This window comes from Salvelinus sp. IW2-2015, linkage group LG11 (genome assembly GCF_002910315.2).
Source record: "Salvelinus sp. IW2-2015 linkage group LG11, ASM291031v2, whole genome shotgun sequence".
Lineage (NCBI taxonomy): Eukaryota > Metazoa > Chordata > Actinopteri > Salmoniformes > Salmonidae > Salvelinus > Salvelinus sp. IW2-2015.
This window is the reverse complement of record NC_036851.1, coordinates 40,336,643-40,342,579: the sequence shown is the minus strand read 5'-3', so window position 1 is coordinate 40,342,579 and position 5,937 is coordinate 40,336,643. Positions and strand designations below refer to the sequence as shown.

Below are 5,937 nucleotides of genomic sequence, written 5' to 3'. Positions count from 1 at the left end.
CAAGCAGGGATTTTGGCCCATCCTCCTTACAGACCTTCTCCAGATCCTTCAGGTTTCGGGGCTGTCGCTGGGCAATACGGACTTTCAGCTCCTCCAAAGATTTTCTTATTTGGGTTCAGGTCTGAGACTGGCTAGGCCACTTCAAGACTTGAGAGCATGCTCTTACGGAGCCACTCCTTAGTTCGCCCCTGGCTGTGTGTTTAGGGTCGTTTTCATGCTGGAGACCCACCCACGACCCATCTTCAATGTCTTACTGAGGGAAGGAGGTTGTTGGCCAAGATCTCGCCGCGATACATGGCCCATCCATCCTCCCCTCAATACGTGCAGTCGTCCTGTCCCCTTTGCAGAAAAGCATCCCCAAAGAATGATGTTTCCACCTCCATGCTTCACGTTGGGATGGTTTCTTGGGGTTGTACTCATCCTTCTTTCCTCCAAACACGGCGAGTGGAGTTTAGACCAAAAAGCTCTATTTTTGTCTCATCAGACCATGACCTTCTCCCATTCCTCCTCTGGATCATCCAGATGGTCATTTGGCAACTTCAGACGGGCCTGGACATGCCGCTGGCTTGAGCAGCGGGGACCTTGCGTGCGCTGCAGGATTTTAATCCACGATGCGTAGTGTGCTACTAATGGTTTTCTTTGAGACTGTGTCCCAGCTCTCTTCAGGTCATTGACCAGTCCTGCCGTGTAGTCTGGCTGGATCCCTCACCTTCTCTCTATGATCATTGATGCCCACGAGGTAGAGTCTTGCATGGAGCCCCAGACCGAGGGTGATTGACGACCGTCATCTTGAACTTCTTCCGTTTTCTAATAATTGCGCCAACAGGTTGTGCCTTCTCACCAACGTCGCTTGCCTATTGTCCTGTAGCCCATCCCACCTTGTGCAAGTCTACAATTTTATCTCCTGATGTCCTTACACAGCTCTCTGGTCTGGTCATTGTGGAGAGGTTGGAGTCTTTGATTGAGTGTGTGGACAAGTGTCTTTATACACGGTAACGAGTTCAAACAGGTGCAGTTAATACAGGTAATGAGTGGAGAACAGGAGGGCTTCTTAAAGAAAACGAACAGGTCTGTGAGAAGCCGGAATTCACTGGTTGGGAGTGTGATCAAATACTTATGTCATGCAATAAAATGCAAATGAATTACCTAAAAATCATACAATGTGATTTTCTGGATTTTGTGTTTTAGATTCCGTCTCTCACAAGTTGGAAGTGTACCTATATATAAAAATTACAGACCTCTACATGCTTTGTAAGTAGGAGAAATCTGCAAAATCGGCAGTGTATCACAATACTTGTTCTCCCCTATATATAGTATGGTGAAAACCTGCAAAATCGGCAGTGTATCAAATACTTGTTCTCCCCTATATATATATGGTATGTATTTTCTTGTTTAAACCTGTGTTTTGTTAGACATGTTTGATGTAGGGATGGATGTAAGTTGTTGATCATTTTGTATAATAAATAAAAAAAAWTATTTAAAAAAATTCTATTTGATGGAAACACATCTCTGATGGGAAAATGCGCATGTTGTTTTTATGCAGATTTTAGAATATTCACATTAAAATCTGTCGCCAATTGGATAGAACCTAGCTACTGACATATATTTTTTGGTCAATTTTTATGCCATTTTTTCTGTTAAATGTCTGCTAATGTCTGTGTTCTTCTGTGTTCCTGTTTCTCCTCAGGAAATGAGAATAAGAGTGTGGTTTTGGCCAGCACCGCCATACAGCTGCTGGATGACAGGAAGTCACCCATTGTTGCATGTAAATTCACTAATCCCTAATTTAGAGTACTGTAAGGTTTTCCTGTCATAAACTTTTAACTGTCATATTTTCTATATAAATGCCCATTGAAGACATTTCAAGAGACCCCTTTATCAGAATCACCTTTATTCACCAAGTACACGTAACAGGAATTAGACCTGGTGAAATAGTGTTGACCACAATAAACAGAATGTACAGACAGAATATATAGACAAAGAATTGACACAATTCACATAAATGCTTACTTCCTCTACTAGATGTACAATGTGCTGACAGTTCTGTTTTTCTCAAATCCACAATAGCCGTTGGGATTCAAATGAACTTGGATTTCTTTCAGAGGAAGTTCTGGACCGCTAGCAGACAGGTAGACACACACACACACACACACACACACACACGAATTCACACACACGAATTCACTCATTCAAACTCCAGTGACATGATGTATTTATTATTGAATGAAATGATTAATCATATTGATATGATACAGTGTGCTGCTCTGGATGGGAAGTGCAGCATCAGCTGTGATAATGAGGTAAGAACAGAACAGTCCCTGTCTGAAACTCCCCTCATTCTACTTCTGGTTTCTGGGCCTCTCTCTTTCGGTCTTATCTTTCCCACTTCCTGTCTGTACAGTCTCTGACCTTTCTCTGTTCCCACACGCTATTGAATTGCTGCATTATGTCCTGTGCTGATGATGTGTATCTTCCTATCTCTATTCTCAGGACATCAAGTGTTACCTCATAGACAACAACGGCTTTATTCTGGTCACAGAAGACTACTCTCAGGTACCACTTACATACACAAAATATGGTTTATTTAAAGGCAAATAATAAGACCTAGGAGAGTATGTCTGTCCTGTGGCCTGTTGCTCTCCTAGGTCTTATTATTTGCCTTTAAATAAACCATATTTTCTTCCTCAGACGGGGGAGTTCTTTGGCGAGGTGGAGGCTGCTGTTATGACCAAGCTGCTCCTCATTGGCTCCTTCAAGAGGTTAGAGAAGCAATAATATTACAATCATCCTACCCACAATGTCTCTGTCCTACACAGTCGAACACACACCGCCATGGCCTATACACATTGGTGCGCACACACTAATGTCCTATTGTCTCGTCCCTGTAGGATCAATCTGTATGACTACCAGGCTCTCTGTAGAGAGTATGCTGGCAGCAGTGACAGTGGACACTGTTTATCACATGTAAGTTCCACCCCTAAATGATTCACTAGCCTTACATCCAGTCAATGTTAAATCCACTTAATGCAAATTGTTTAATTGATTCTCTTCCAGCCCTTCTCCATTGTGAAATGGATCCTGACTGAACTAGTAATGTGAGAATAATACTATCACCTTGATATAATAAAATGATTAAAGATCCACTGATTATCAACCACATAGAAATGGTTTGTTTTATAAATGTATATTTTGAATGTGTATGTTTGTGTCTTCCTCGTCAGTTTCCTCCTGGAATTCAACTTGTACAGCTGGTGGCATGTTGACCTCTCTGTCAAAGGTCAGTATGTGCATACATATACCTTGAGATGTGTGAGCTCAAGTGTGTGTGGTGTGTGTGTGTGTGTGTGTGTGTGTGTGTGTGTGTGTGTGTGTGTGTGTGTGTGTGTGTGTGTTGTGTGGTGTGTGTGTGTGTGTGTGTGTGTGTGTGTGTGTGTGTGTGTGTGTGAGAGTCATGTGTGTTTTTAGTATGTTAACATTTACATGTCTCATTTGTAGCCAAAACTCGAGGGAAAGACCATGTTGGTGCCATGTGGATACTGAGTACCCTGCCTTTGTCTCTGAGCGTACCATCAAAGAGACCACGGGCAACATTGACTGTGAGGGCTGTGTCAGGTACTGGGAATACAGTTACCTTTGTATTAAGCACTTATAAACCCACTTAACCTGTGTTGATAGTGTTTACAGGATCATCCTTAGTGGGATAATATTATAAGCAGCAACTGAATCGACTCATGTCTCTGTCTGTCTGTCTGTCTGTCTGTCTGTCTGTCTGTCTGTCTGTCTGTCTGTCTGTCTCTGCTGTCCTGTTTGTCTGTCTGTCTGTCTGTCTGTCTGTCTGTCTGTCGTCTGTCTGTCTGTCTGTCTGTCTGTCTCTGTCTCTGTCTCTGTCTCTGTCTCTGTCTCTGTCTCTGTCTCTCTCTCTCTGTTTCCCTCTCCCTCTCCCTTCCTCCCTCCTCAGATCTTTTGTTATTCAGCAGATTCCCAGTAGTAACCTCTTCATGGTTGTCGTGGACAACAAGTGTGACTGTAGCTCCACCCTTCCAGTTTCCATGGACCCCATTGAGATTATGTATATCCTTGTGAAGTTTGGGAATATTAAGTCTGTTTTTTAGTAAAAAAGGTTTTGAGTGTGTTTTTACTAGGAAGGGTTTTTGAGTGAGCTTTTGTAAGTGAACTCAAACATTTGTTTTCTGAGAACATCAACAGCTTCTGAGGTACTGCATAGTCAGAGGTATTAATACATTTCTCATACATGTAGGTATTTTTGAAGCGTGCAATATGGTTTGTGTTTCTCATCAAGCTACAATGATGTTGCAGAAATGGTCACCACAGTGTCAGTTAAATGCATATCTGAGGTTTGGTTCATCAGTATTTCCATCCTTAACCCCTCTGAACACAACGAATCTCTGAAATGTGATAGGCTGAAGTTTCAGAAGGACAGGAAGCGGCCAGAATCATGTCATCCTTTCCACCCTGAGGTACGTAGTATGTATTTGCTCTGTGATGACATGAAAATGTACATGAACACCTGTTTTTGGTTGAGTAATACTGTGACAGTTAGCACGTATGTGACCATCTGTATATTGTCTGAACCATATAGATATATAGATACATAGTGTATATATTAATTCTAGTATCTCTATGTTTTGATGCCCCCTGTCTGCTGCAGGAGAATGCCATGGAGTGTGGAGGAGCAGCAGGCCTGTCTGCCCCCCTCACAGCAGCACTGCTCCCCCTGCTGGCCACTCTCTTCACCAGATGACCATACTGCCGCCGAAGCCCACCACACTGGACCCAACACTGGAACCAACACTGGAGAGACTGATAGACCGGCTTTAACACACCATCAAATGCTGACAAAGCGCAGGGAGCCTCGCCAACCAGAAGAACCTGCTCATAACTAACTGAGTTGCTTATCGCTAACCAGCAGAGAAATAATGAATAAGGAGGCATTGTTCAAGATAAATAGAACACTGTTCCAAGAGGGAAACCATATGGACATCAGACTGAGAAATAAACTATGAGAAAGCACTGTGATGCAATGATGTCATTCTGAGAGCATTACAGACCCCTGTGTGGATGCCAGAGCAAAGAAATCAATATCCCTGTGTACTTTACCTGCACTGTAGAAAATAAGACCTTCTATGTCAAGGTAGTTATGAAATAACTAGAAAAAATGTCACCTTTTAAAAAGAGTGGTCTATCTTTACAATTGAAAAGAAACTGCTAAAAATGATAACATAGATCCGCAATTGTTTTATTTTTTGAGCTAAATATATGTAGCATTATCTTGGAGAATCTAATTCTGTATTTTGGGATATGACAGGGATCATGTGAAGTAAGAGATTACAGGATGGTTGAAGTCCATTTATTTTGCCTGCTTTTCATTTTTACAGCAGTGAACATTTCATACAGAGTAAAAAGATGCATGTGAAGGATAAAAAAAAAGACTTAAGTTCCATGAAAGGAATAAAGTTCAGAGCTTTGGCTGCAAACTGAAAATATGAACATTTGCCTGTTTTAAGAATGTTATTGTTATCTTGACTATAACCCCTAATGCTGACCCCTACCCTTGAACCCAAACCCCTTTCCTTTAAGAAGGCTGCTAAAATCTAAATAAACACAGACCTATTTTCCATCATCTGTCTTTCGGCTTTATTTATTTAACAGTAGCTTTTTGAAGTGTATTAAATGCTTGTGTTTTCCTCATCAGTTTCTTGCTGGAGTACAGCTGGTGGCATGTTGACCTCTGTCAAAGGTCAGTGTGTGCATGAATATATCTTAAGGTGTGTGTGCGTGCGTGTCTCTGTCTCTGCGTGAGTCATGTGTTTTTACAGCTTGAGGGGAAAGACCATGATGGTACAATGTGACCCGGAGTACCTACTCTGCCTTCGTCTCTGAGCGTACCATCAAAGAGACCACAGGCAACATCGACTG

General features: G+C 42.0%; 1 pseudogene; it reads left to right on the top strand.

Moving 5' to 3' along the window:
• LOC111970722 (voltage-dependent calcium channel subunit alpha-2/delta-3-like) overlaps positions 1–5,641 on the top strand; it is a 105,425-nt pseudogene extending 99,784 nt beyond the window's left edge.
• The last annotated feature ends 296 nt before the right edge of the window (positions 5,642–5,937 follow it).